This window comes from Photinus pyralis, unplaced genomic scaffold (assembly GCF_008802855.1).
Source record: "Photinus pyralis isolate 1611_PpyrPB1 unplaced genomic scaffold, Ppyr1.3 Ppyr1.4_LG8, whole genome shotgun sequence".
Taxonomy (NCBI): domain Eukaryota; kingdom Metazoa; phylum Arthropoda; class Insecta; order Coleoptera; family Lampyridae; genus Photinus; species Photinus pyralis.
The window spans coordinates 13,643,660-13,665,961 of record NW_022170819.1 but is presented as its reverse complement, the minus strand read 5'-3'; the positions used below and the strand labels follow the sequence as shown (position 1 = coordinate 13,665,961).

The window sequence follows — 22,302 nt, the reverse complement described above, 5'->3', positions numbered from 1 at the left end:
CAACGTGAAGTTGTGATGATATGAATGACTAATACTAATAACTAACAACACTATTATATAACTGTTATAATTATAATAATAATGTTTATTTGTGCTCATTGTGCAGCTATGGCTTTACACTAGTCAATAGGTATAGAAAAACGGGCATCTTATGACACATACGCATATCTAACATTATGCATAATTTCAGTTTACATCCACAAATTTACCTTTATGTTATCACATCTGTGTTTACCATATTTTCCCGAGAACTACCCTACCTATCATAGGCCTCTTCGGCGCATTTTGCCTTAGGCCTCCTAAAGCCTAGCGGCGGCGCTGTGCATATCATAATCGCCTAAAAGTATAGTGACGTTATTTGAGCGTATTTAATAGTCGTAGATTAAATATTTAAAGTTATTGGAATGATTCCAATTCCCGCGCGACGCTCCGTCATTTCGGCCGGTAGCATTTGAAATGGTAGCGTCTCAACAGTCGTCAAGAAATTATACCGAGTCATGACTTTTTATACGAATGGCCATGTTGTTACTTAATTTTTCTCACCAATATCCCGATCTCTTCAGGCTTCATTTAGATCACGGTGAAATGTGTAGCAGTGAGTTCATTTCCGAATTTTTGGTCAAATTTGTAACAGTTCAGAATTGGTTGAATTGTTAATGTTTCGAATTTTTTTAATCTCGTCTCTTCGAAATTTTATTTCTGTTAAATCGAGTGAGATGTTTTCTAATTGTATGAACTTTATGTTTTGTGATCTTTGATTTTTTTAAAATTGTTTTTAGCGCATTTTTTATTCTCAAAAAGGAGCTTATTGATTTACTGTCGGTTGTTAGGGAGCCTTTTATAAATCGATCGAGATCTCGACAACGGAATATCGTAGAACTTAAACTTTTTGATTTTCGGCATTATATTCGTACTATCGTTTTATTGTTGCATCGCTTAGTCTCAAAGATGAAAGCCATTTCCTTCCTGTGTTAAAATAAGGAACTTGAATATATAATGTATGAATGTCAGTTTTTGTTTAATAGAATAGTTGCCCGATCTTATCTAATTTACGAGTACGAACTCTGCTAACATGTTATGGGCCGCATGGTCAATTTCAAGTAAACTGGGTACTCTGAACAGATATTGCGGTACATTTTTACATAATTCGTTGGTGAATCTCAAAGTGTTAACGCCCCGCCGTCAAACCAAGTTTTTGAAATTTAAGGGTCGAGCATCAAACAAAGTTGAAGCGGCAAGCGAGGAAAGCAAAATTGAAGCTAACAATGCTTTGTAATCGACCAGTTTTTGTTCACATTATAGAGATGCGAAAACAACGACCGATTTCTGGAAAGATTTCTACAGTACGTATGAATATTGCTGTGTCTATTTCGTCCAGCAGGATGAAATTTTCGGACATCCTAATTAAGATGGACAGGGGCGGTCTCCTTTTTGTGTTATTAACTTTCCTAATTAAATTTTTATTAATTGTCGTTGGTCTATGTGACGGCATGGTGAATATTGTTATACGAGAAAGCGGTCAAGGTTGTTTTTTGACATTTTATTTAAACATAGAAAGTTCCGGGAATTGTTTGGGTCTTTATCTGTTATCAAATGTAAATGCTTAATGTAATAGACAGGTAGATGTGATTTATCGCCTTTTCTGTGTAGGTAAGAGAGATGAAATTTTATTTTTCCTAGAATTTAAGTTTGGATTTATGTCTTAATGTCTGATAACCAATTGATTTAGAAATTTAATCTACCTCTATTTTTGTTGACCTGATAACGTGCGTTGGTGGGATAGTTTTGCTGTCAACTGTGTATGATTGGTCGTTGTAATTATTATTATCGGAAGAAGGGTTTCGCCTTAAATAGGACGTTAACAAGAAAAGCGTCGCTTTCTGCCACGTTCAGCGCCGAGTTAGTTGAAGATTTAAAATCAGCTTTATGCTACGTTGAGATGCGGAACTACGTTTCGTTGAAGATTTATTCGCTTCTTGCGAGTTCCATCGTTGAATTATGGCCAGTTTATTATTCATTTGAAGCCGCAGTCAGCATCGAAAGTATTCGTTCAATGTGAGTTTAAAGATTGAAGAAGTTCCCTTTGTGAAGCCGGAAGCCGAATTCGCGGCTAATTATTTTTCTACGTTTTTTCGTGCTTAGTACAGCTCCGAAGTTTTTTTTGTCTTACCGGTTGGAGGATTGTCGTAAAGTTTTGGCCATCAACGGTGCTGCAAGGAGAGATATTTGTCGCCGTTTCCTAAGTTGGTTTTCAACGTTACTCAGTTGGAAGTTGAGCTTTATTGTGAACGTTTTTGTCTACCCGAAAAGAAGATGCTGCGATTACCCGATGTCGTTAGTGTAAAGTGTAATTTGTGTTAATTGAAAATTTTCATTGTGAGCTGTGTACGGATACCTTTTGATTGGATATTTCAATTCCGGGACAACTAATGTAAGTAGTTAAGTCTATTTGTAATAATTGTATGTGTTTTGTACCATTTTCCTTTTTTGTGTTAAGACGATTAAATCGCAATTTTGTAATTCTCACATTAATTTCCGTGTGTTTCATTCACAACGACTTCATTTCTAATTTACATGTGTTTGTGTTGGATGCTTGCCCAAGGTCCATCTTAGTTATTCAAAATTTATTTAAAAACCAAACAGACTTTCTTTAGGAAACTTTTTCTGTTCTTATAGATGATGGAAGTGAATTTTCGTTATCATTATATTATGTCGATAGCAACTTGTGTTTTTCATATGGGAGCCATTTTAAAGATTTAGGTCCTTTAATAGAGAAAAAAACCTGATTTCAAAAATGTATGTTTATAAAAAATCAGAAAAAATTCGAAATTAAAAAACATTTCGAATGACATTTTAGTAGTGTTAAGAATAGCAATATGCATGAACAAATTAACTAAAATGTCACTCAAAATGTTTGTTTTTTAATATTGAATTTTTTAAAATTTTTCTATAAACATGTTATACATTTTTGAAATGGATTCTTGTCTCTTTTCCTACAGCAAGTCACTTTTGGTTTTTAAATACCTTCCGAAATAACGATTTTAAAACCAAAAATTAAAAACGTCAATTATGCTATTTATTTAAGTACAGGTAGCAAATGTTTAACATATCAATTAAAGTATAGGAGTAGAAAAACAGAATTTTCGGAACACTTGTCTTATCACGCAAGCAAAATGTTATCAATTGTTATCTTACCCAAACTTTTAACATATCTGTCCATTTTATACAAAAATCAAGCTTAAGAAATAGTATCTAAAGATAAAAAAGCACAGCCAAATTTTACACAGTGGTCAGAATTCAGCACCGTTTTGTACTGTTGCAACGATTTCCTTTGACAATATTGGCTACTGCTCTGAAAATCGCTTGAACACAGGGAAGTTCGACATTATAATGTGTATGAACCACTTGACAAGCTTTAATTTGGCAAGGAAACTTGTACACATCGCAAACGTTGGCGTTCGCCTAGTTTGCCATGTAATGTGGGGCCGCCTTTAGGTGTCACTCATTGGGACGGGTTCGGATTGTCACTCCGTCTTAAGAGCATAACAATACTACACAAATCAGGCTCACGATATTAATAACGAAGAACACAGATTGCATGTAGATGGTGAACTTGCTACAAAAAGAGGCATTAATCATTAATGTAAAAATTTACCTCAAAGCCCCACTAATTACCTCGGTTGTTACGCTATATAAAGTAATATTTAATTCCCTTTTGAGTTTTGGGAGAAAGTAATTAAGTGGTTTTTTTCATATTGTTCTTCTTGTAATTTGATTAACACTTTATCAGCCTTACATGTCTCACTTTTAATCAAATAGAAGAGGAATCTTGTCTTTCTGTATATCAAAGTGAAACAAATGATTGTGCATTCTAATGACATCTGTCATTCTTATATCAAATGCATGATATAATAGCACTTTGTGTACCAAGGCGGGAAAGTGGTTGTTTTCCGGGGCGAAGGAAGATATGGCCAGGCGAGGCGAAGCCGAGGCTGGCCACTTCCTGAGGCCCGGAAAACAACTTTCGTGCCGTGGTGCACACAATATTTTTTATCCTATACAAAAATTAATCCCTCAACAACGTCCGACCGCAAGCGCTTGAATTTGGATTTGCTTTAACGCGTCAACGTGCACGCGTTTGTTTTGTTTATTTCCACGTTTCCTGCTGACTACGCGAAATAGTTATTTATGTATTAAGGGCATAATAGTGATGTTTATATTCTCGAGGGCCTATGGCCCGAGAGCTTTTTAGTCGCCCGAGAGTATAAACATCAGTTTATGCCCGTGGTACATACACAATTTTATGTTTTACAAATGGTTTTCTTCGTCAAAATTCGTTTACAAAATAATTCATTATGTTTGATCGAGTATGCGTGGTTCGAATTTGTTAATGTGATTGAAACCATCCAAACGTCAAACGTAAATTTAAATAATTCAATTCATCGTGAATGAGCAAGAAGTTCCAGAAACTATACGAAATAAGGTAAATCTTGTGATTTAGTAGGTATTGACAATTAATAATTGACGTTTCTAGTTTTCAATGACCTGCAAATCTTTTGTTTGTTTTGTCATTAAGTATAAATGAGTTACTATGGTGATACTTAATGCCCTAGGGCATAAAGTGGTACTTTATGCCCGCGCGTATCACAGATATAAAATGTGCTCTGATAGGTTAGTAAGATAAAAATTTAACGAGGCGGTGGGCATCTATAGTGGGCCCATCGAGTAGTATTTTTAACTCATTATTGATTTAGCCCGCTTTCCCTTATAACAGGCGTGGGCAACCTACGGCCCGCGGGCCAGATCCGGCCCGCCGATAAGTTTTGTCCGGCCCGCTAACATAATTCAGAGTTAATACTTCATAGGGCCCACAAGTTACATTTTAATTAATTAATTAATATGATTATGTTACAAGTGCAGCATCTAGTGGACGCGATCCGAAGCTTCCAAGGCGTTTAAAAGCCTAGTTAAAGATGCATTTCTGGTTTCAGAAATATCGCCAGGTATTTTCCAGAATTTTCCTCGCGATATATACGGGGGGGGGCAATACAAGGACAGGTGTTTTGGGATTAAACAACATTTTTAAGCCATATATTGCAACAAATCTTAAAGAGCATAAATGAAAATTTGGATACAAGCTGAATATGGAGATTTATTATCCACGTCTGGTAAATTTTGTATGCAAAATCGTGTCAATTTTCAAGAGTACTTATTGTTTTTTTTTAATGATTTTTACGAAACCAAAAAATAGATATAGACCAAAAAGAAATAGATAAATATTGATTTCTTTAAACATACTTTTTATTTGGATTTTCAAGTGTGGCCCGTGGCGCATATGAAAAATTTTATTTTGGCCCCTTGGAAAAAAAGGTTGCCCATGCCTGCTATACGCCAACTGCAACGCCTCCTTAGTTTACGACTTAATTCTTTCTATAACAAAATGTTCTGTAGTGTTGCCCTGCTAATTTTCTTTTTTGTTTCAGGATTATCGCATTCCGAAAAGGTAAGTTTATGCACATTTCGCTTTGCGGGCGGTAGAACATCATACGACATATAGGTATAGTGGTTTTGGACCAATCAATAAAATTCATCACTGAGACAATACTGTTACTGATTTCTTGAATTAAAAAAACACAGTGCTGATAAGTTTGGAAAAAACTGATTTTAATTTGTAAAAACCCACCGAAATTCAAAAAGTATGGAGCAAGTTAAAAAGCTGGCATGTAATAATTTGACACTACTCACGTTTTTATAGCAACTGCCAAAAATAAGGGATCTGATTTAACGACCTAATGGCTCACCGCTCTACATATGTATTCTGGCGCATTTTCCAACGAAGTTGCAGCCACTTTCCCCGTCCCTCTGTCCGTCGGAGCCCTTAACTACTTCTACAATTTTCAATTATCTAGTTCGTTCGTTTTGAATTCAATATTTATATCTTTGGCACCTGAACAATGCCAATTTTCTAATTTATTGAGATATTTTTTGAAATTTTAACCACATATGCTTCTAGTAAAGGCAAACATATCGCATATAATAAAAACCAGATGTGCGCATGCGCAGACTGCGCAACGCCGACTTTATTTCGATGAAATGTTACCATAGATGCTTCTAGTGAATAAAAACATAGTGCACATAGGTATGACCTTTTGCGAAGTATTGATCAATGCATGACCTTAGGGCGCAAACCTTTTTACTAATGGTACCAGAGGCGATGTTGGAGGCATGAAATACGATGATAATAAAAATTCAATCGACTTCTGTACCTAATACCGAAGAAGATTCCCTAGCGTTACTGTTCACAGGCGTAGGATAGGAGTTGAACACCCGTTCGCTCATAGCGTAGGTTCCTCCAAGTAATATTATTCACCCATAGCGTAGGATTACCCTCATCCGTGTTACAGCTGCATCAGTGGTGACCACTTTCACATCTAAGGTTACTTTTCTGCTATTAATGACTTTGAATGGCATATGAGAGTTTTTAGTAATTGATTTCTAAAATCTTAACACAATCTACGTCCATCATGTCCTTGGGGAAACAATTTTTACGTGATAATTTAGTTTATTGGAATAATTTAGGGGTTCCTTCTTTTTAAAAGTTGATGTACTTCATTTGGTATAAGATATTGAAATTCTACGGTACCCCTAAAATACCAATTTCTGTTCTTCGGAATACAAAACAGTACCTTCTAATTTTTCAGGTCTTAATTCGACTTTGCTTTGATCTCCATAGATTTCATCCGTTTGAATCAGTTTGAATCCATTTCAATTTTCTATATAAAATTGAAAAGCTTTACTGTTTACTGTTCAATGTCGTCTCAGCTTTTCCTAGATCAAGTTTTAACACGTAGCTTTACAAATATGAATAGTATCAAGTGTACTCGGCCTAGGTCGTCGCGTTTAATTGTTGTAAGTTATCCAAATTTCGTAATCTTTTAGTCCCCCCGGTATAGTTAATGTGAAATTTTTTCGACTATTAACTGTCACGAAAGAGTAGTAGAAAATATGTAACGAACGACTCAGATGCAATAATAAGCTACTGGTAATTTGTTGCCCATTAACAATCATCTTCGTCCAGAAAATTAAGCTTTAATTCCTGGCGACGACGTGCTCTATGTTCATTCTCGTCGTAGATGTCGACATCGCGATGCGCTCAATTAAAGAAAATGCAAAAAAACGGTACATGCAAGTATCCTTTACGCTAAATTAGAAATGCAACCAACTGCTGACATGGACTTGTGACCAGGTCATTGGCAATCTGTGGTTTACACGTAGGATAAATCCCACAAACGACAACTTTACCGTTAATTCCAAATTTAATTTGGTCAAAAGTGAATTAAATCCTTCTTTTTTGTTACTATTTACTACCGTTTCGGTGCGGTTAGCACGATTAAATTAAAACAATTGAATGAACCGTTAGTAATAGAGTAATTAAATGCGATGCGCTTTATTGTGCAATTTGGCGAATTGAGGTCGTCTAGAATTGCCAGCTCTTGGTGTACACGTTTTTTTGCACCCAAAAATTGCGTTTTTCTTGTTCAATTGCACTCTTGTTTCAAAATAGTCGACCTCGTTTCCAATTCACTTGTAACCTAGACGATTTTCAATAGCACTCTGCGGTTATTTTCTATTATTTCGTTTTTAATTGTCACTTACTTTAACAATTGTTTTTGTCAGAGAACGTTCAAAGTTTTAGCCGTTTTCTTGGTTCATACAAGGGGACATTTTTATGTATATACCTAGATGCAAAAGAAAAGGAATTCCAAGCAAAACAACATTAAAGGTCCGTTCATCCGAGCAGTTGGCACTCGTTAGGAAAACAACATTTTGGGTTAATCATCAAAAACTGCAGTGGTTGCGCAGTTTTTCTACGTATAGAGGCGATAAGTGGCGTTATCATAATTACTCACCTAAAAATGTTTAAACTTTCTGAATTTTGATATACATGTTTATTGGTATTTCCCATTCGACATACCGCCATCTTGGAAAAAGGGGCACTTTTTCAGTTTCTTGCCTATATACACGGTGTCCATTTTTCGAGTGCCACCAAGGGGATCTCGCTTACCTTAAGAGATAGAAAGTTGGTTAAATGGGGGCATAGTTGCGAATTTCCGTGCTGAATAACCATCTGAAAAGAAATGTAAAATATCATTAATAGTTCTGAAAATATGGCAAAAAAACGAAACTTTCTGATTTTCTTTTTTTTCATGATAAACTAGTCGTACCAATGTCCACAAATCCCTGCGCATTTTAGTCTGATTTCCGTCATCCACAAGATGAGGTAACATCCCTTTTTACAATTGCAGAATAGTAATGAGAGCACTGAATGAAGATACTCGAGAAGTATATTTTTTATTTATTTAGTTGATGTATTTATTTATTTATTTATAAACATAACAGGTTACCCCAACAACAATGTATACATGTATTTTTAACAAAAAAATAAACTATTCTAAAACATAAAGAATATAAACAAATATATGTAAGAGAAATAAAAAAAATAAAGGAAAACAAAAGAAGAAATAAAAAATAAAAAAAATGGTGTGAACAATTTTTTCCAGTTCTTGGATATTGTCACACGATCGTCCAAACTGTCTTAGGGACATATAAACAATATCTATGCTGATATTCCATAAACGCACACTATATTATAAAGATGTAACTAATGCTGCAAACAATGCAGAATTTTTACAATATCTGTGTTGACGCGGGGGATATAAAATAAATGTCTATAGTTCTTGATGGTATAACATTTGGAACATAGAAGTTGACTGTGCCTCTTATAACTGTATCGTCAATAAAATTATTCAAAATTTTAAACAGAAAAATAAGAGAATGGACATTGCTTCTATTCTCCTACGTTTTTAATTGGAACGACTCGATACCAAAAAAGGATACTTGCGTGCCATAATGCACGTTCAATAAGTTGACACTCTTTTTTCAGATAATAGATGCGTATTCAAATTTGGATCTTAGAAAGGCATTGTATAAAATACTTAACGTACTAATATTGAATTGACAAGAGTTCCTTATAACAAATTCAAGGTTTCTATATGCAGCCGCATCATCTGTTGAACTTACAGACTTAAAAACAATTTTAAGTCATCTGCAAACCACAGAATTTGAGAATAGCGTATTTCGCGAGTTAACAAAAAGTAAAAATAACATTGGTCTCAGGTTTGAGCCTTGAGGCACCCCAGAATATGTATGAAAAACTGGTGAAATATGATTCTTATAAGAGTCAATTTGTGAACGACCCTTCAAATATCAACAGTTTAAATAAGGGCACTGACAAGTTGTACTGTATTAATTTATCTTGATCTACGGTATAAAAGCCTTTTTTTTAAATCAGTGTATATAACATCAACCTGGTTTCTTTTATCCAACGCAAGAGAAGTGTAATGTACAAAATTACAAAGATTTGTTACCGTAGATTTTTTGGAATGAAACCATGTTGATGGATAAATATACAAATACGCTCAGTTCTTCCCTAGGTTGTTCCCTTTCATGGTTTCATAAAAAAACATATTATTGTCCTGCGGGGCCAATGCAGTTAGTAGAACGAGGAGATCCTTCGGCAACAATGACAAAATTTGCAGACAGAGATAATTCCTAGGATAATTCTATTCCGGTCTTGACGATAAGGGTATCATAAAAACTGAAAAAGTGTACCGTTTTTCCAAGATGGCGGCTCGAGCACAACAGATTTTAAAAGGGACTTTTAGTACGTTCAATAGAAAAGTCCCAATAAACGTATATACAAAAATTCAGATCTTTACTGATTAATGCTCTGATTTGACTGGACTAATTTTGAATATGATCATGATAAAAGGTAATAGTTTTTGGGAAAAAATGCAAAATCAGGTCGATTTTGTTTGGAAGGGAAACATCCTTTACTTAAAAATTTACACCCCTGGTGTCAACACCCTATAAGTAGGGTGGCATGCCTTCAATAATTTTAAATTGAACGATGGGTCCGGTAACATTATTGAAAATCACTCTTAATTTCCTACAATTTTCGAATTTGAGCGAGTCCTTTGACGGATACAGTGTGTCAAATGACAAATAAATCAAATTGATATGATCAGTGCGCATTTCAAAATAGTTGTGAGAATGGGTCAATTTTCGCATGCATGCGGACACGTACGCCGTTTACTATCATGTTCGCGGGCTCCCGTTACACCATTTTTACGGCTTTGCTACTCGAATAGAAGAACAAGTGCTGCCTACGCTTACAGGTTATTTTCAGGACTAGTACTGAATTGGGAGTTAATGCTGGGTCTTGTAAACAGTGCAAGTCTCATTCGTGCTCCATGGTATTTTTTTGGTCGGGGATTGTATTTTAAGACTCGACTAATAATATGTCTACTATAGAGTCCATGGTGAGCTCCTCTCAAACTTCTCATTACATTCTCGAAGACTTCGATGGATCTTATCAAGTACAGAGGAATTCTGGTACTGGGCGCTTTTCCTTTGCGACGCTGTTGGCAGCTCCAATGGACCTGAATAGTAAAATAAGCCTTCGAAACCGGGACTAATTAATGCAGTAATTAATATTAAAATTACGAAACATGGTCTGATGCCTAAATGAAGTAAGGCAGTTCGAAGGTTGGCGTTTCATTAAACCGTCATTGCCATCGTGAAGTGATTTTTTTGCGCACAAAGACTCAGAAATGTATAGAATTTGCTCCCACGCCATCCAAAGAAATGTGTAATGCATGTTCCAAGTTTCACAATGACCCATTTTCTGAAAAGATATGCCCTGTCTTCATGGAAACTGTATTTCCTATTCATAATTGAAATTCATTATGCGGATGAAGGTTAAATTTTCCCGGGCCAAATCGAAACGATAAGATAGGAGACATGGTGCTTTAATCAAGTGGTAAGTAAACAGGTACATTGTTCGAATGCATTGCGACTATTTAATACACAAACGGAAAAATTGGCAAAAAACAACTATTTGTTTGTACACTACAATCATTTACTTAAGATCATCTGATGATAGGAATGTGTCGCAATTTTTATGAACGACATTGGATTGGATGCCAATTTTCCCAAATTGAAACGCAAACGAAAAATGTAAATTTCGAGGGCTTGATATTGCTATCGGGCTAATTTTTATTGGACGTAGAAAAGAAATGTTTCTCGTTTCTTACATCATCCTTGTACGTTTCCAAATTTGATAATAATTTATCTTCATCGACAACCTCATTGTGTATTAATTAGGTTTATACGTATAATAATTTTTGGTAGGTGTTTCATCACTCGATTGCGTTGTAATGTTTTCGCATTCTCATATATGTAACTCAAAAAGGGAATTTTTCGAAATGGAAGATTACCAAATTTCCACTTTCAAAGATTCTGGACTTCTCAGTTTTGACAATGAGCAGATTTTGAGAATGTAAACTTTCCGGCCCAAACGTCCAAAATTTTCATCTTGCGAATGGTAATGGCAAAATCTACGGCAAAATACTGAGAAAATATTTTAAAAAAAGGAAAAAGAGAAAGTTGCCTATATTTCTCCTAGGGCGCACTCTCTGTGACGTCACAGCATGGTTGTCCCATTATGTTTGCAGTAGCCAAGTTTTAAATAGGCTGTTCACAATCAAATTGACATTTCCAACATGTCGACCCTTTCATTGTCCAATTATAATACGGGGAATAAAGACAATATTCATGAAAAAATAGAGGAAAGCTGAATTTTTGCATGGAGCTTCCTTTTGTGGTTCTAAACATCCCAAAAGTCCCCGCCGATACATGCGCCGGTAAAGATCATACGCGAGGTCAAAGGTCAAGATTAATGGTTTTTCGCAAAAATCTCGCTAACGGTAAGTTTTATCAAAAAAATAGTAGTTATCAAATTTGTAGCTTCCATAGGTTTTATAAATTTTAGTTTATGAATTTACTTACCGAACTCCAGGAAAACCTACTTTAGGTACCCAAGGGTTCTATTGATTTCATTTCCAAGGCTAAAGAAACCACGGAAATGATTATTATACAGTCTGTTTCAAATTAAGTCGGCACTATTGCTTAGTCGTAAAGTTAGAAAAACGGTTAAATTACCAAAATTTTGTATTTTTGTCTACTGAATCCAAATCTGTAATGTCAAAAACAAACTTCGCATTTTCAGATAATAATCAAAATGTGCCTTCTGTATGGAACACCCTGTATATTATTACATCATATGATAGTTTATTGAACTATCTACAAAAGCTATTAATACACCATAGCCAAATACTTAAAAAAACCAAGATTTTCATTTCGATCTAGTTGTCCAGATCCAGAGTATTGAGAAAATTCAAAAATCTTAAAAGCACCAGAAACTTTAGTGATTCATTGATTGGGAAGACCAAAGTCGACGAAATTTGACGCTCCAATGCATCAACTCAACAGTAAAGACAAAATATTGAGCAGAGATGAAGAGAACTAAAGAAGCCCCTCTTATCCGTACGTACTCGAGTTAGTTTAAAATACAGGGTGTCTCATTTTCGATACTTTGATTGATTAAAAAAAAATAAACGCTTTAAAAAATCTTTTAAAACTTTTTTTGTATTGTTTCAATATTTGAACCTCTTATAAATTTGTAACTTTTTTTATATTATTAAATCTTTCTAGAATCTTTTTTTAATCACTACCTGTTGTGGTATGGTTTGAAAAAACAATTGAATATGCTATCTTTTTAGATTAAAATATACAGGGTGATCCATTTACAAAAATTATGTTAGGTTCGATAAATGTTTCGTCTAACCCCGTATATTTATTTTTGAAACGGCAAATTATTCAACAATCATAAAGAAACTTGTAATAAACATTTTCTGTAGCTCTTTAACTAATAGAATATAGGGCCTTTTAGAAATAGCCAGCGAATATATTCAAATTTTGATTTTACCATTTTAAATTTGACCCAAGAGCGGAATGCGCCCATATTACTTTTTTGATGGCAATGACAATTATGGAGATATGGAGACCCTATAGAAATGACGGAAATGGGCCAATTCGAGTCTGGTTCCAGCTCGATTAAATTACAATGAACAATTTTTTTAGCCGCTTTTTCTTACTATTATTCAACCAACAACAAGATAATCTTTTAACACCCTTAAAGGAAACGGCAATAAGTGGAATACAAAATTGCAAAAAAAATATGATTAAGTATCTTATTTACAGTATTTAACGGTAGTTCAGATGGTGCAACTCAAATACGGACTGTTCTGCTGATATGATTTCAAAATGTTAACGAAAAAAATCAGTAAATAAATTTCACATCATTGCGGAAAATTACGTAATCCGCTGGAAAACGAGAATGTTCACGCAGTCTATTTTTAACGATTTTTAGCTATTGAATATGAGCCGGATCAAAATTCTGGTTTCCGAATCCGAATTCCCCTACTAAAAATCGTATGCGACTCTTCGTATCTCGTTTGGTTTTGAGTTTAATTTTCTTTCGAGCGAAATGTCTTTTCACCAACAATTTAACCACCCCCCATAGATTTACGGGTGACTGAATGAAACTTTTTTCAACCAAAACCGCGATTATGGCTCACGATATCCGGGGTGTCAAATTCCTCGTCCGTTGCGGTAGGTACTCCTTTTCGGAATTCCATCTCTGATAGTTCACAATGGAAAATCAGTTTAACCTCCCTAAAGATTCGATAAGTGCGTACCCCTAACGGTGTTTTATCGGCAACCCTCCCACAGTTTTTCGTTAAAAAGCACCCGATTGAGTTCCTTCATGTACCGGGTGTTCAATAGAGCGGGTAGCCTCCATCAATGTACGGTGTGTTCATTAATTCTGAACGAATTCCATTGATCGATACCCTGTTTCGATGCGATAAAATACTGAAATACAGAAGAAAAATTTTTTCGGATTTAATGTATTCCTGTATACATTTTGTTTTCTGATTACCTACGGGTTTTCCTCGGCAGGTTCCTTTCCTGCAGCCTTTTCTGTCCACTTTAAGGAAATTAATTAAAAAAAACGACGCATCGTCACCAAAAGCACACAAAATGTCGAATCTGCATATTGAAGCACGTCCACGTCCAGAGAAACAGAGGAATTAAATAAGTAAAATAAAGTTTCAAAGAAATATTACCATACATAAGAAAGTTGGCTATGAGCAGCCTGTGCAGTCACTGCGTATGCCCACATAATTTTTACTATGTGCGAAATGTTTGCCTTTACTAGAAGCGTCTGTGGTTAACATTTCAAAGCAATATCTCCATAAATATGAAAGTTGGCATTGCGCAGTCACTGCGCATGCCATGCCCACATAATTTTTAATATGCGCGAAAAGTTTATCTTTACTAGAAGCGTCTGTGGTTAAAATTTCAAAGAAATATCCCCATAAATATGAAAGTTGGCATTGCGCAGTCTGCGCAAAATATGGAGTTAAATGAAACTGATCGAATTGGGCAAATATAAACCATAACAGCTATTAATTAGCGAAAACCCGAAGTCTCTAGGTGGCCCAGGGGCCGAGATCTCGATGGAACGGACGGACCGACGGACGGACGGAAACACGAGCACATAAGCTTTACCTCAACTTCGTTGTGTTACGCTAAAAATGTCCTGCCAAGAAGGTCGCACGCGATGCTGCACGCCAAGTTTAAATAATTGCAGCTCTTAAAGCATTACGGCATATTGTTTATTTATTATGCTATAGACGTTATCATCGCTAATTAAATTATCTGCCTTTGGTATCCTTAAACGTATTTGCGCTAATGAAAAACAATATTATCATACTGTTAATAGAGGGAAAAAAATTTCAAGGTGCGCCATAAATTAGGTACCTTGTACCTATCCGAGTATAGAACTAAGAATTTTCTCGCCATTCTATTTTAACCGTTGATAAGACTGGCGAGAAAAATAAGTGAATACGGTCATGAATTATAAATTAGGTAATCTCGACACTTTGCTTATTAATTTATCCGCCATCATGTGACCTCCATTTTATTCCGTGTAGGTTGTAATAAATCGCCGACATTGAAGATGTACATTATTTCAATAAACAATGGCAAATATCGTATGCTTGGGAAAATGTGTAAATTTAACAAAATGTATCAGATAATGGAGATCATCGCTGCCGTAAATATATACCTTGACATTACACTGAGGTACGAGCCAGTAGGGCTATTATTATTAATGAGTCAATTTTGGTAACTGGGTCTCGGTTACATCAGATATTTCGAATGTCACTGATGGTGATTAGATAAAATTTGACGTAAATTTGTATCTTTGTTCAACTTCAAGGGAACTTCTGGACGCGTAAATGGAAATGCGTACGTGCTCCGCGTTCCTCATTTTCCGCGGACTTGTTTAGAGGAAAATAACTATTTAGCAATAGCCAACAACTTCGTGCTTTGTTAATGTATTGTACTTCATTACTATTCATAGTTGGCTTAATTGTAATCTAATGCTTGTGTTGTAAGAACGGACATTTTGTTTATGGTCAACTTTAACATTTGTTGTTTAATAGCGTTATCCGCTGCTACGACACATAATATACTCTATAAATGGTTGAATACATTTTTTCCTCTTGAATGAAAAAGTTAAAATTCTGATATCAAACATGACCAAGTGCTTCCAGAGGCACTGCAACCTCGTGCTGATAAGTTGCAAATACAAATCCGTAAAACGCTTCAATGGACCACACAGACATCAAAAAGAAGAAGAGAAACCACTCCACAGATAATGGTGACAGCCAATACCACAATCCCTTGTACAGGTAGACACTAAGTCAATAGAAAAGTAATGGCGCACCGAAGAAAAATAATTTGCATGTTGGCACCAATATGACGGATGAATCTTCACTGCGCAAGAGAAACCACTCTTGGGCAGGATAAAATTGATCACGAGATTAGTCAGAAAAATTTCGATAGTAGGTAATATAACGATTCGAACTGACCCAATTAAAAAACATGGCGAAATTCATGATTAATACGTGATATTAAAAAGGGTCAGCAAAAAAGTTATCGGGCCTAACAGATTTTTAGCGCATTTCCACAAAAATAAAAAAAAATGCGCTATTGTGGCCACTTTGTCCGTCCGTCCGTCCGTCCGTCCGTCCGCTAACTTTGCGACGCTACTAGTTTTTTATCTTAAGAGCTATTGTTCTACTTTTTTCGCTATTTGGTTCGTTATGGTGTCGAGTCTTGTACAAGGAAGGAATTTTTTCTGTACCGCTTACAAAAAAAGTTATTGTAAAAAAAAACAAAAAACCGTTTTTTACATGTTCCATAATTTTACACTTTTGCCGTTTATTAACGATCCTAGAGATCGTTTATAATTTTGCATTGCTATCTGTCGCCTGCCGGTTGGTCTCTCCGTCTGTTCCTTTGTCTGTCTGTCCATCTATCTGTCCGTGTGAACGATAACTTTGTTTAGAAATGTTCGATCGCTTTTACATCTCCGTTAGTTATGAACTGAATTGCATGAAATTCAATATGGGCATAGATTTAGCCATATAATACGCAATGCCAAAAGTTGATCGAATCGATTCAAAATTCACAGTGCCCTTTTCGCATCTCGACCATTTATAAACCGAATTGCAAACTTTTTTACTTATAAAAGTATTTGAATGAAATTTGATACATAGGCACTTGGAATAAAGGAAAATCAAACGCCAATTTCAAAATTTGGTTTTGCGCATGCGCAGTGCCAACTTTTTTATTTATGGAAGAATTTAAACGAAATTTGATACATAGGCACTTGGGATAAAGGAAAATCAAACGCCAATTTCAAAATTTGGTTTTGCGCATGCGCAGTGCCAACTTTTTTATTTATGGAAGAATTTAAACGAAATTTGATACATAGGCACTTGGGATAAAGGAAAATCAAACGCCAATTTCAAAATTTGGTTTTGCGCATGCGCAGTGCCAACTTTTTTATTTATGGAAGAATTTAAAACGAAATTTGATACATAGGCACTTGGGATAAAGGAAAATCAAACGCCAATTTCAAAATTTGGTTTTGCGCATGCGCAGTGCCAACTTTTTTATTTATGGAAGAATTTAAACGAAATTTGATACATAGGCACTTGGGATAAAGGAAAATCAAACGCCAATTTCAAAATTTGGTTTTGCGCATGCGCAGTGCCAACTTTTTTATTTATGGAAGAATTTAAACGAAATTTGATACATAGGCACTTGGGATAAAGGAAAATCAAACGCCAATTTCAAAATTTGGTTTTGCGCATGCGCAGTGCCAACTTTTTTATTTATGGAAGAATTTAAATGAAATGTGATACATAGGCACTTGGAATAAAGGAAAATCTAGCGCCAGTTTCAAAATTTTATTTTGCGCATGCGCCGTGCCAACTTTTTTATCTATGGAACTATTTAAGTGAAATTTGATACTTAGGCGCTTGGAACAAAGGAAAATCTTAGTTTATTAGTTAGTTATAGTAAATTAGTTTTAAAATTTAGGTTTGCGCATGCGCAGTTCCAACTTTCTTATTTAGAAAAGCATTGAAATGAAATTCTTCTCATAAACTGAAATTGAAGTAGCACGTCAACAATGGATTGCCCATGTGCAACGCTATCTTTCATATTTGTGGCCGGATTTTTACGATTTTAACAGAAGTTGCATCTTACAAATGGGAAATGAATGCAAGTGGAAATGCGCTTTATGTAAATCGTTTACGATTACTTTTTAACTTGTTTAGCTTCCTAGCATGTGCTAGGTAGCTATTGCGATAGCCGTTTTTTGAACATTTCAAAATTTCATCAAATGTCGACGTTTTAGACCATTTTAAGCAACTTTTAAAGAATAAATTTTTTTTCCGTCTGTATGTACGTACGTACGTTTGTTTGCAATTTTCTGAGAAAACGGCTCGACGGATTTTGTTGAAATTTTGTATATATGTTTTAGGCATACCGAACAGAAAAATAACGGGCTGGATTTTTGAAAAAAATTTTTGGAGCGCCGTAACGGCATCGAACTTTTTTTTTCAAATAGCAACCTAAAATTTTTATTCTATTATTTGGAAGACCTTATTTTCCTGTGTACAACCTACAAAAAATTGGGCCGGGTTATATTATCAAAAAACGGAGAAAAAAATTGTCAAAGTCAAAAAATTGTGTTGCATATGTGCAAAACGCAACGATCTTGTTTCTGAAGCAATTTAAACGAAATTTCTATGGTAAGTCCCTTTAATAAAAGCAAACAAATTCATGCGCAAAAATCGTGTTGCGCATGCGCAGAAAGGCAATTTTCTTATTTATGGAACAATTAAAACGAAATTTGGAGGGTATGTCCTCCTAATAAAAGAAAACAAAATGCATGCGCAAAAAATCGAGTTGCGCATGTGCAACATCCAACTTTCTTATTTATGGAGCAATTTTAACGAAAATTGGATGATAGGTCCCTCTAATAAAAGCAAACAAAATGTATGCGCAAAAATTGTGTTGCGCATGCGCAGAAATGCAACTTTCTTATTTATGGAACAATTTTAACGAAATTTAGATGGTAGGTCCTTTTAATAAAAGCGAGAATAAAAGCTAACAAAATGCATGCGCAAAAAATAGTGTTGGGCATGTGCAACATCCAACTTTCTTATTTATGTCATCATGGGGAATAGTTGAAAACAGGTAATCAACTCTACGCGAATTTGTTTGAAATAATCTATGCTATAAAAATGGTCGCTTAATGTCAAATTTAAGTTGCCCATTAGTGTGTATTTTTTATTAGTGTCAAATTGCGATTTTTCACAACGAATAAATTGGAATGGTATGTTCGATAACAGTTCAAGAAATGTTTGACGTATCCTGAAATCGTGTAATATTGGTTGCATACAATTCCACGAATTGACGGTTTTCTCTTCATAGAATGAGCTAGGTACAATGCGAAATTTCATCAAATGTTGACGTTTTAGATCATTTTAAGCAACTTTTAAAGAATAAATTTTTCCCGTCTGTAAGTGCGTACATATGTTGGCAATTTTTGGTTTCAGCTAGGAAGCTATTCTGTCAAGAATTTGACACCTGGTTTGTATGTAATACACCCTGTATATTTTAATCTAAACGGATAGCATATTAAATTATTTCAAAAACATAGTGAGGATATTAAAAAATTCTAGCGATTCAAATTCAAAAAATATTTGAAAATGTTTAGAAAAAATTTTAAAAAAGGTTCAAATTTTAAAAAAAAATGTTGAATTTTTTAAACTCTTAAAATATTTTTTTAATTTTTTAGTTAAATTTTTGAAAAGGGCATTTAATATTCTATCTTTTTAGAATAAAGTATACAAGATACAGGATAAGATATCTTTTTTATGTGACCACTTGCACGTATTTTGAAAACGGCAGATTCAACATCATTCTTAACTTTTGTAAACATATTTCTGTTATCTCTTTTTACTAAGAAAACATTGGATTATTCTAAAATTGACAATGTTTTTATTTGCCCCGGTACGTCTTGGGCGAACGAACATTTTCAAATTTTGATGTTATCATTTTACGTTTGACACAAAAAGGGCGCATGGCGTCTATATTACTGTTTTGGTAGTCTTCAACTCTCTCACAAATGTGCAAATTATTCGAATTCCTGAGATTCCTCCAGTCATTTCAGACTTTTAAGTCTCCTTAAATATGCCAGATTCACGTTCAAATTCTTAAAATTCTTCGATTCTTCATATTCCTCAAATTCTTCAGGATTTTAAGATAAAAGATTCTGGTTTCATCACATTCTTTAGACGGATTCAGGTATTCGACTACATAAATTCAAAGAATACATTGGTCAACCGCGGTGCAAATGTGGTGCGTTTTTTGCGCCGTTTAATTTCTATGGAGCATTGTGTCTTAATGGGTTTCGGAAGTCTCGAGCCGAGACGTCCGGGATTTATATCAGATTTAATTAGTGGTATTGATTATGATTGCAAGATCAGCATTAGATCACTCTAAGGCCCGGTTGTACAATGTCGGGTTAAACTTCAGTTTGGTTTAACCGACAGATTTGAGAAATACGATTGGCCAGCTTGTGAAATATTAGCCAATCAAATCCTTTAACCCACAATTCAACTATAAACTGAAGTTTAAACTGACATTATACAACCGGGCCTAAATCAGGAGGAGATTAGTTAGTATAGATAATAGTGGGAATTAGTTTTGGGGGATATTTTGGGGATTCATTCGAATTTTTGACTGCCAGGGTAATCGAACATTACAGTTGTTAATTGATCGCAGTAAAGTCAATAGTATCGCGTGAATCTTGATAGAATTTGCGAAAGATTCGCGTTTGAAGTACATAAATTCTCACTAACGTGTCGGTTTTATACACGTAGCAAAAATACGAATTTGCACGAAAATTAATAGGAGGTAATAGAGAGTTAACGTCGCGTGAGACTTGTTTACGTAGAGAGATAAAAAACTACTGCGGTTGGTCAAGAATAATTTAACTAGGCGCTCTAATATGTTTTGATATCACAAAGAATCATTGTTAAAACTGCTGTGTAAATGCTCGTTAGTCCTAAAAGCTCGTAACTTTTAAAATACAAGGATACGCCAGAAAAGGCAGCGTTCCGAGAAATTTGGTGATTTAGCGGGTTCGTTACAATGATATTTTAGATAAACAGTGTATATAAAAATGTGCAGTATTTGATTATTAAATTTGATATTAAGTCCAGAGTCTTTCGAAAAAAAAATGTGACCACAACATTGATTTTGTGGATTTGATTTACTTTATTGATTTATAGGGTCCATCTTAAATTGTAAAGGGAAATAGACTGGAGTAGTGGTACTCTAATTCATAATATAATGGAGTTACGACCTCGACAAATAAATCTCTTAAACGAAGATTTCGAATAAGAAATGGAATTAGATAAGCAGTTCAATGCCTGGTAATTAATTTCGGGTGGAAATGCAGCATCACAAGATGGCGGCAGGATGTCGTGAGGTAACGGCTGATTAGCTTGACCGGTGTAAAATAGTGCCGGGCGATTATTATTTTTGAATTACCATGGGGTACAATTATTTTCTGTTAGATACAAGATCAGTAGTATAGACCAACTTAAGACCTTCTGCAGAGGCACCTCTAAACAGCATTATATGGGTCACTCTGTAATTGGGCGCAAGCCTGTTGAGGGCCCAGAACAAGAGAGGGATAATAAATAAATAATAGATCAGAACTAGGTAAAACACCTGAAAATGAGCGCGGGGTGGTTTTATTTTTGGTATTGATACTCTAATAATCGAGAGCGTCTATTATTTTCAGAGACGCTAGCATTGTTAAGTACTTGTCACGCAAATGCGTAAAGTCTCAAAGCGCGAATTAATGTTTTGTTGTCCTCGAGTACAAGAGATAATTTCAAATTTGAGAATTAGAAACGATTACAGTAAATACAAACAATAGTGGAAGTTTTGCACGCGCGAATTTTGAATTGTAACCCTAATAACTCAAGAAGAATCGATCTATTGACTTAGATTCAAACCAACTTGTGAAAGCGGCGGCGGCTTCGCATCGTGCCATCAAACTCGTTGCGCGTGCGTTAAAGACTTGATTATACGCACTTATCTCTTAATATACTATTATACATCTACATTCACCATCGGCTAACCTAATTTTGACTCGCCGTAAACTTGAACTGTCAATCAAAGGTGCCATTCATTATACACGAGACACAGGAATTTGTATCGATTTTTCCTTTTCAAATGCTATATCAATGAGTATGTCAAGATCGAACGACCAAGCGATGACTCCCATTAGTATTGCTGTATAGACTGCCGACAGAAGTTAATACTCTCGTCTTTTTGCCGCTATGTATTATAGAAATTAGTTAATTTCAAAGACACGTGGACGATTTTGGTTTAAATGTGCTCTAATAATGCCGAGCTCGCCGCGGCATGAATGGTAAGATGATTTTACGCCCGGGCAAAACATACAATGCATATCGAGAAGTACTCACTTCGTAAATTAAATTGTATCAAATTTCTTCATTTTTATATATATTATATTATACAGAGTGGCCCAACGAGAAGTATACAGAGGGCTTTTAGGGTATTAAATTTAGAAATTTCGAAAAATCCTCGAGCACGTCAATTTTGTATTCGAGGCGGACAACTTTTGGAATACAAATCACGAACCCAAGTCTTCACCCCTCTACGTAGGGAGCTTAACCCTAAAATTTTAAATAGAATCCTATGGCAAATGGCACATTATTTGAAAGCCAATTTAATCGTGATTACTAATCTGCTTTGCTTTTTAAATTCTATTGATTCGTTTCGGAGATATTCGCATTTGAAATGGTTTTTTTTCCTTATTTAAGTCATTTAGATTACTTCTTGTGGGGATATTTAAAGAATAAAGTTTAT

General features: G+C 35.0%; 1 protein-coding gene across 1 annotated transcript in view; it reads left to right on the top strand.

Moving 5' to 3' along the window:
• LOC116179315 (transducin beta-like protein 2) overlaps positions 1-22,302 on the top strand; it is a 124,198-nt gene that overhangs the window by 46,218 nt on the left and 55,678 nt on the right. Inside the window, exon 2 of the mRNA XM_031499082.1 lies at positions 5,484-5,503. The gene's annotated coding sequence lies outside the window, so the exon portion shown is untranslated. The remainder of the gene's footprint in view (positions 1-5,483; positions 5,504-22,302) is intronic.